The 10,005-nt window shown below is 40.2% G+C and overlaps 1 long non-coding RNA gene across 5 annotated transcripts; it reads right to left on the bottom strand.

The window, feature by feature from the left end:
- Positions 1-4,582: 4,582 nt before the first annotated feature.
- LOC112078511 (uncharacterized) lies at positions 4,583-9,614 on the bottom strand. 5 transcript variants are annotated; one of them, XR_011478717.1, is made up of 6 exons: positions 9,526-9,614; positions 7,454-7,523; positions 6,975-7,124; positions 6,711-6,763; positions 6,354-6,467; positions 4,583-6,200 (listed from the first exon to the last, which is right to left on the bottom strand). It is a non-coding gene; the product is annotated as an uncharacterized lncRNA (long non-coding RNA). The 5 variants fall into 5 exon arrangements; XR_011478716.1 differs by lacking the exon at positions 6,711-6,763 and having other exon boundaries at positions 4,713-6,200; XR_002895702.2 differs by lacking the exon at positions 6,711-6,763 and having other exon boundaries at positions 4,715-6,200; positions 7,030-7,124.
- Between the last annotated feature and the right edge of the window lie 391 nt (positions 9,615-10,005).

The following is a 10,005-nucleotide window of genomic DNA, read 5'->3' as shown; positions in this document are numbered from 1 at the left end:
ATTTTTGGTGGCCTTCCTAAGCCAGGATTCAGAGCGGGCTAGGACATCCGGGTTGGCAGAGTGTGCTAAAGCAGTGAATAAAACAAACTTAGGGAAGAGGCTTCTAATGTTAACGTGCATGAAACCAAGGCTTTTTCGATTAAAGAAGTCAACAAATGAGAGTGCCTGGGGACACGCAGGGCCTGGGTTAGCCTCCATATCACCCGAGGAACAGAGGAGGAGTAGGATGAGGGTACGGCTAAAGGCGAGCAAAACTGGCTGTCTGGTGCGTTGGGGACAGAGAATAAAAGGAGCAGATTTCTGTGCGTAGTAGAATAGATTCAGGGCATAATGTGCAGACAGGGGTTTGGTGGGTGCGGGTACAGTGGAGTTAAGCCCAGGCATTGAGTGAGGATAAGAGAGGTTGCATCTCTGGACATGCTGGTTATACTGGGTGAGGTCACCGCATGTGTGGGAGGTGGGACAAAGGAGGTATCTAAGGCATGTACAGTGGGACTAGGGGCTCCGCAGTAAACTAAAACAATGATAATTATCCTAAACAACAGTGTACAAGGCATATTGACATTTGAGAGAGACATTAAGTGAGGCATAAAGCAATCACAGGTGTTGATTGGGAGAGCTAGCTAAGTCAACAATGGGTAAGACAACAACAGCTAATCAGCTAAGTCAACAACAACAGGTAAAATGGCAATGAATGGGCAGAGAGGGTCGGTTAACTACACACAGGGCCTGAGTTCGGGGCTAGGGCCGGCAGATAAACAAAGGTAAACAAAGTGGAGTACTGTGATAAATGAACAGTCCAGCAGGCATCAGCTATGTAGCCAAGTGATCATAGGGTCCAGTGTACAGCAATAGATGAAACAGGGAAGCAGCTAGGTAGTCGTTACTAYGCTAGCACGCGGGAGACACAGCGTTTAAAGTTAGCAGTCCGGGGTAAGTAGAAGCATCTGCTCTGTCGTCCGGCAAAGGCCGGTTGAAGGCACATCTGATGGAATTACGTCTGCGGACCAGTCGTGGTGGTACGGCGGGGCGCCGTGTCGACGAAGGGACCGGGYCAGATGGCGAAAGAAGTATTGTAGTTGTGGGAATTTCGTTTGCTAGCCGGGAGATGCGCCTGGCTCAGGGCTAGCTTCGGGGCTGGGTCACTCAGTTGAAGATAGCTAGCTGTGATGATCAATGGTCGGCAGGAATCTAGCGATGTAGTGGAGAAAAAACAGTCCGAGGCTGGCAGGTATTATCCAGACTTAAAAAACGGCTGGTGCCTGAGCAGAGGGTAAAGGCCGCTAGCAGTGTCTAACAATTACTAAATGGCTAGTAACTTAGCTAATTAGCTGGCTACCTTCTGATGAAAGTTTTGGCTATAGTGTCTAAAATAGCGGATCCGTGTCACATTGAGTGAGGTGGGTTACCGGAAGGTATATTTAATTGAAAAATTGAAACAGAGATTGAAAAATAAATTGGAATATATACAAAAAACGACGAAAAATACAAAAAGTAAACGAGAGGACAACAAACCACGTCTGCACTGCTACGCCATCTTGGATTCCTACAGAACCCCAGGACAGCAACACAATTAGACCCAACCAAATTAAAACAAAAAGATAATTACTTGACACATCGGAAAGAATTCACAAAAAAACCCAGAGCAAACTAGAATGCTTTTGGCCCTAAACAGAGAGTACATAGTGGCAGAATACCTCAATTACATTGACCCCCCCCCTCCCTCCATTTGTCTTGTACACTGCTGCTACTCACTGTTTAATATCTATGCATAGTCACTTCACCCTAACCTACATGTACAAATTACCTCATCTAACCTGTACCCCCGCACACTGACTCAGTACCGGTACCCCYTGTATATAACCTCGTTATTGTTCTTTTATTGTGTTACTTTTATTTTAATTGTATTTTTTTACTTGAGTTTATTTGGTCATTATTTTCTAAACTCTTCTTGAACTGCGCTGTTGGTTAAGGGCTTGTAAGTAAGCATTTCACGATAAGGTCTACACTTGTTGTATTCGGCGCATGTGACAAATCATGTTTGATTTGATTTTGACCACTGTGACTGACCCAAAGTGAAGGAAATCTTTGACCATGTACAGACTCAGTGAGCATAGCCTCGCTATTGAGAAAGGCTGCCGAAGGCAGACCTGGCTCTCAAGAGAAGACAGGCTATGTGCACACTGCTCACAAAATTAGGTGGAACCTGAGCTGCACTTCCTAACCTCCTGCCAAATGTATGACCATATTAGAGACACATATTTCCCTCAGATTACACAGACCCACAAAGAATTTGAAAACAAATCTATTTTTGATTAACTCCCATATCTACTGGGTAAAATACCACAGTGTGGAATCACAGCAGCAAGATTTATGACCTGTTTCCACAAAAAAAGGGCAACCAGTGGAGAACAAACACCATTGTAAATACAACCTATATTTATGTTTATTTATTTATTTTCACATCATTACAACACTGTATATAGACATAATGTGATATCTGAAATGTCTTTCTTCTTTTGGAACTTTTGTGAGTGTAATGTTTACTGTTCATTTTGTATTGTTTATTTCACTTTTGTTTTATCTATTTCCCTTGCTTTGGCAATGTAAATATATGTTTATTTATATATGCCAATAAAGCTCTTAAATTGAAATGGAATTGAGAGGGAGAGAAGGTGTGAGCATACAGTACATATAGCTAGCCTCCCTTCTAAACTTTAGCTGGCTGTAGTCTGTCAAAAATCCACCCACTGACTTACAGTTGCGCTTGACTAATGAAATATTGACAAATATGTACTTGAAGTTTAAGGCTGTTATTTTCTGCAGGTTCAAGGAACTGTTACGGGGTCGCCAGTTGCACCTAATTATGCTAATTTGTTTATGGGGAAATTTGAGTTGGACTTTGTAKACAATAACAATCCCCATTCTAAGTTTATGAAAGTGTTTATGAGACATTTCCTTAATTTGGTCAGGTGACTTGCAGGAATTTTATGCATACAGTGCAATCGGAAAGTATTCAGACCCCTTACCTTTTTCCACATTTAGTTACTTTACAGCCTTACTCTAAAAATGATTAAATTATGTTTTCCTCATCAATCTACACACAATACACCATAATAACAAAGCAAAAACAGGTTTTTAGAACATTTTGAAAACGTATTAAAACATTTAAAACATACCTTATTAACATAAGTATTTAGACACTGCTATGAGACTCGAAATTGAGCTCAGGTGCATCCTGTTTCCATTGATCATTCTTGAGATGTTTCTACAACTTGATTGGAGTTCATCTGTGGTAAATTCAATTGATTGGACATGATTTGGAAAGGCACACACCTGTCTATATAATGTCCCACAGTTGACAGTCCATAACAGAGCAAAAACCAAGCCATGAGGTTGAAGGAACTGTCCATAGAGCTCCGAGACATGATTGTGCCGTTTGGAGTTTGCCAAAAAGCACATAAAGGACTCAGTCCATGAGAAACAAGATTATCTGGTCTGATGAAACCAAGATTGAACTCTTTGGCCTGGATGCCAAGCGTCACATCTGGAGGAAACCTGACACCATCCCTACGTTGAAGCATGGTGGTGGCAGCATCATGCTCTTGGGATATTTTTCAGCGTCACGGACTGAGAGACTAGTCAGGATAGAGGGAAAAATGAACAGAGCAAAGTACAGAGAGATCCTTGATGAAAACCTTCTCCAGAGCGCTCAGGACCTCAGACTGGGGCGAAGGTTCACCTTCCAACAGGACAAAGACCCTAAGCACACAGCCAAGACAGCGCAGGAGTGTCTTTGGGATAAGTCTCTGAATGTCCTTGAGTGGCCCTGCCAGAGCCCAGACTTGAACCCAATCTAACATCTCTGGAGAGAGCTGAAAATAGCTCTGCAGCGACGCTCCCCATCTAACCTGAAAAGCTAGAGAGCATCTGCATCTGCTGCCAAGCTTGTAGCGTCATACTGTTATGGGATTTTTGTGTTTAATGACTAAAATATGTATACATTTGGCTTAGAATTATAACTAAACAGAATACTACTATGTTACTGTATGGATGAATGAATCTTATTATAATCATAATGCTGAATATAATGTGTTCCTTATTAGAAAGAATGGAGTTATCTTCAGACGGGCTGGAATGATGTGTTCCTCACAGGACATTCTGTCTCTACCCAGGGAGGGGAGAGACCTTGGGTTGGTTGCAGATAATTTAACAGGTGGCAGACAGTAATGAGGCTGTGAACTGTATTGCCATTGTATTCTAGAGGAGGATGGACATTAAAACCTATGACATCATCTTTATTATATAACCTGATGTAAATTGTACTATGATTCAGTACTCTCGAGAATAAACGCTATTGAGTGATTGATTTTGAGACTAGTTCCTGTCCATTTTATGCTGATAAGTATCTTACAAATTCTTATGTATGGACAGAGTGTTTTAATTGAATTGGTTGATAAACATAGGAATTAAAATTCCTCTAACACATACCCAAGACGAATCGAGGCTGTAATAACTGCCTAAGGTGCTTTAACAAAGTACTGAGTAAATGGTCTGAATACTTATGTAAATGTGATATAAAAAATATAAAAAAAAGTTTTCATAATTTAAAACCTGTTTTTGCATTGTCATTATGGGGTATTGTGTGTAGAGTTATGAGGGGAAAAAAACAATTTAATCAATTTTAGAATAACGCTGTAACGTAACAAAATGTTGGAAAAGTCAAGAGGTCTGAATATATTCCGAATGCACTGTATATAAATTCCAGGGTGTCGACCATTAAATTCACGTTGGTATCCAATAAAGATCATGTTTCCTTTTTGGATGTTTTGTTTAAGAAAGATGGCAACGGCCTGCACACTGAGGAGCATAGAAAAGAAACAGATAGAAATACATTTCTTAATTTCAGTAGTTATCATACACTTTCATAAATACAATTATTGACCATATAGTCAACTCCTTCACATTAGGCACATTTGTGATTCTGATTTAACATTTAATGTACTGTACATGCCAAAGATTTATGTGAACGATTCAAAACAAGAGGGTATAAAGAAGAATTATAGGACAATTGCCTTAAGACGGTAAGAGAAACTGAGTGGAATCTATTACTGCAACCACGTCAAAATAATTCCTCTCCTCCCTCTACAACGTTGGTGTCCACCCACCTACAGTCCCATTTCAAGGTTGATCGAGGAAGTGGTTAATAGACATTGGCACATATTACACAGCGACTCCAGCTTTGGAAAATAATATGAATCTCCCCAAAGGTTTTGCTATAAGAGACTCTCAAATGTACAGGATTGCTTAGTATGGTCAGATTTGCCTAAGAAAAAAGCATTGCATATCATTCCTGATGGTATTTTCCCATGTCACAACTGTGTCCACAGTTATGCCATGATCAGAGGGAACTCTCTTATCCATCCCCATTCGTGTGAGGATAAAGGTTTGAGGTAGAATAACCTGTAACATCAAATATGTTGTATTTCTCCTTAAGTGTTCCTTTAACTTGTATTATGTGGGTAAGACCAAACATGAACTTAAGACGAGGATTTGTGAGCATAAGCGCTCCATTCACAACCATGATGAAAATATTCCTGTTGCGAAGCATTTCAACAGCCATAATCGTAAACTAAGTGCCTTACGTTATATGGGCATTGAAATGGTGAGGGCACCATTTCAATGCACCACGTAGGGGAGGAAGTAGGGATAAATGACTTCTCCATTTAGGCCCCAGCAGGCCTAAATGAGGAATGTTCCTTTTCTTGTTTTATGTTGAAGGCTATAAATATGTAGGCCGAAAACACACTCCTATAGGCTGCGATGACATCACCATGGATCTTTATTGTGTGTTTGTGTATATATATTGTCATGTTTCCCCCACAGCTCCCTCTGCTGGGATCTCATGATTGGGCTAATACTGACTTTGTGAATCTATAATTGTGTGGCCTGTATTGTTGTCGTAACATTGCCTCCTATGCACGCTGAAGAACGGGCTCATACCCAAAACGTTTGTGCATCAATAAAAATATGTTATTTTAAGTTTATTCACCAGAGCGCTGTCCTATTTTTGTTCATATCAATACCTTGGATCGGGAGTCCAGGTTTCTCTTTTAAAGTTTTCTGGTGGCTCCATTGACCTGTCACTCTTCTTGTAGAGACAGCTGGGAGCAGGTGACTCTACTCTCTCCTGTTTGACACTGTAATTCATACAGAAATTATGTTACCCTCGGCACATTAATGTTATCATTGAAGTAAAAGAAGATTAAACACATATTTCTCAACTTCTCATATAGGTCTAGTCTAAGTACGCTTTCTGTCTGCAGTCTGAATAAGCCTTTATTAACAATCACCTTATATCAAGGGTCCAGATTCCTCTTTTAAAGTTTTCTGGTGGCTCCATTGACCAGTCACTCTTCATAGACAGACAGCTGGGAGCAGGAGACTCCACTCTCTCCTGCGTCACACTAAATAAAATGTAAAATAAGGCATTCATTTGTTTCACATTTTTGTATATGTTCTTATCATAAAGTCAATATCTGAGACAGTAAGGTGGTTTGTAAAAATATGATTTTGTATGTAGTTTGTACTTAGAGTAGCAGAGTGAAAAATAACCTTGGTTAGTGTTTATCCCTCAGACTCCCCTCTCTCTACTCACTCCTGCTCAGGACTCCAGGATCTCCCTCAGACAGCCTCTCTCTCTGACTCACCTCCTGCTCAGGACTCCAGAATCTCCTTCAGACAGCCTCTCTCTCTGACTCACCTCCTGCTCAGACTCCAGGATCTCCCTCAGACAGCCTCTCTCTCTGACTCACCTCCTGCTCAGGACTCCAGGATTCCCTCAGACAGCCTCTCTCTCTGACTCACTACTGCTCAGACTCCAGGATCTCCTCAGACAGCCTCTCTCTCTTCTGACTCACCTCCTGCTCATGATCCAGGATCTCCCTCAGACAGCCTCTCTCTCTCTGACTCACCTCCTGCTCAGGACTCCAGGGTCTCCCTCAGACAGCCTCTCTCTCTCTGACTCACCTCCTGCTCAGGACTCCAGGGTCTCCCTCAGGCTCCATCCAGTCTGATGTCTGATTTAGACTCTGGACTGCTCAGACAGATCTCACTCAGAAAACCTAGCCAGTAAACATAAACAGTTATGTCTATATATACAGTACAATATAAAGCTCTATCTATAAGTAGTTTCATACAGCATTGTATCTGGGTAATCATGCATTATGTCACCCTTTATAAAGTACAGTTGTATTTTATTGACAACATTTTAAGTCACGTTTGGGTATGGACCCTATAGTAAACTGTTATGTCACCCTTTACAGATGATAGAGTTTGACACAAGCTCATAGATGACTTGTGAATCATCTATGTAGTGCTTAAATACTTTATGTATGTTATATAAAGCCTTTATAAGTTGTAGTTAGTTTAAAGAGGGACCCTGCCTTCTTACCTGATCACATAAATCATCTATTGTAGCGATGTGAACAACTGTAGGCCCTGTGTTCATGTTTTCAACCTCTCTGAAAAAGAGAACCCATTGTCAAACAGGAAAAGGCTGGCTGCTCAAAGCAACAAAAAAAAATGTATTCAATATTTATATATATTTTTATAATTCTTTACTTCTACTGATATATCATTGTCATTAGCCAGGTTTCAATCCAATTTGCGACAGATTTTCACGAGTATATTCTAAAATCTGCATAAAACAATATGCACATTTTCCCACGAGATGTTTCCATCAAACATACTTTTTGCGGATAAAAGACTGTGCGTGATGACGTAGTACATATAAAAATAACTTGTTCAGTTAAATGACCATGTACCCAGTGAAGAATACAATGGGTATTCTTAAATGGGTTTCCATCGCATCTTCAACTCTACTGCTGGTTGTCACAAAAACGGTTGTGTTATATCCTCCTGAGACCCAGAAATTAATTTTGTCCTCTCTAGTGGACATCAGTTCTTGGTCTGCATCTCTGAGGTCATACAAGCCACTGCGTTAAGTCTTTTTATCCCTTTGAGAGGACATTCTGGGCTTTTCAACGATAACACATGTGTGGGGGTGTGACCTTGACAACTTTATCTTCCTGGTTCTTAAAAAATGGCTGCCTTCAAAATTAGAACATTTTAAGGACATTTGAAAAGAAGTGTATGTAATTACTAATTATGTTTTTCACCTACTGTACTTTTTTCATATTTGCATCCTAATGACCACTACAGAGGACAATTTTGCACTTACAATAAAAGATAAATAAAAAAATGGTAATGAGTTTTTTTTCTCACCCCAAAACACGTGTTATGTAAAAAATAAACACCTTTTTTGGGGGGGGGGAGTCTTAGGAGATATGGCAAATGTGCCCACTCTGGTCTTGGCACGTGCACTCTAGCCAACAGCTTGCAGAAAGGGGCCTACAGTGCGGGTGGGCTACCAGCGTTATGAGATCATTATAAACTCAACATAAGCTGAAATGATACATCCCAGAAATGTTCCATACACACACATGGCGCCTTTCTCTCAAATGCTCTGCACAAATTTGCCTTGTTAATGAGCGTTTCTCCTTTGCCAAGATAATCCATCCATCTGACAGGTGTGGCATTTCAAGAATCTGATTAAACAGCATGATCATTACACAGGTGCACCTTGTGCTTGGGACAATAAAAGGCCACTTTAAAATGTGCAGTTTTGTCGCACAACAACGAGGAGAAATTCTGGCTGTAATAAAGCCTTTTTGTGGGGGAAAACTCATTCTGATTGGCTGGGCCTGGCTCCTCAGTGGGGCCCTGGCTGCCAAGTGGATGGGCATATGCCCTCCAAGGCCCACCCATAGTTTTACCCCTGCCCAGTCATGTGAAATCCACAGATTAGGGCCTAATGAATTTCAATTGACTAATTTCCGTATGATCTGTTACTCAGTAAAATCTTAGAAATTGTTGCATGTTGCATGTTGCATTTATACTTTTGTTCAGTATATATAAATATTTGCGCATAAAGGCGTTTCCACCGCAATTTCTCGCATCATACATTTTACCGAAACAAAAAGGTCTCACCATGGCAAACGAACAAATTGCCTGTCGGAATTTATAAAATTGAACCGGCATTTTATGTTTCTATCAGCCCGCTCGTCAAAGGTAGTTGGATGGAAACCTGGTTATTTAGATCTAAGTTGTAGCGCCTTTAGAAACAATTATTTCCTCATAACATGAAGGCCTAGTGAATATACTGAAACCCCTTCATCTCCTGAAAACTACAGACTGCAGCCCAAAATACCATAACTGTCATTCATAGCCACTTTACACATATCGGATACATAAATTGTCAATTCAATAGTATTTATCTACCAGAAGTTTATCAGAACAATTAAATACGTAGCAGGTTACATAACCTAGGCCAACACTCTATGTATTAACACATGGTGGTTACTGCACATGTGTTTCATGAAATATAATAATAATGCAAATTGTTTCTATAACACTTTAAATTATTAAATAAAACATGAAATGAGATAATAGCATTTTATTTACCAATCTCTGCAAACAATTGGAACAGGAGTATCGAGTCCTCAAAAATTGCAAGTCCTCAAAAATTGCGTGTTTAACTTTACTTTTACTTTCAGTTCGACAGTAAGATCACGATAGGTCCAATTCTGCATACTGCTCTATTCCTGGGAAGACCTGTTGTAGTACATTGGCGCTATCTAGTGGGTGAAAACTGAACCATATTTTAAAAGTTTGTGATTTGAGATGGTTTTGAACAAAACATTTAAATTAAGCATTGACAATCTGTTTGCTTATTATAAAGGCCTTAATGTTGACGTATTGAACTATTATTATCGTATTATATTCTACAAATTTAGCACAGTCCCACAAAGCTTCAGTCCACAAAGTAGACTGGACTGATTAAGACTGCGGTGTCTTCTACTGACTTAAACTCAGTTCTCTCTCTCTCTCTCTCTCTCTCTCTCTCTCTCTCTCTCTCTCTCTCTCTCTCTCTCTCTCTCTCTC

The sequence above is a fragment of the Salvelinus sp. IW2-2015 genome, unplaced genomic scaffold, assembly GCF_002910315.2.
Source record: "Salvelinus sp. IW2-2015 unplaced genomic scaffold, ASM291031v2 Un_scaffold5781, whole genome shotgun sequence".
NCBI classification, from domain to species: Eukaryota; Metazoa; Chordata; class Actinopteri; order Salmoniformes; family Salmonidae; genus Salvelinus; species Salvelinus sp. IW2-2015.
Note: the sequence above shows the minus strand (reverse complement) of the source record. Positions and strands in the feature narration are given on the sequence as shown.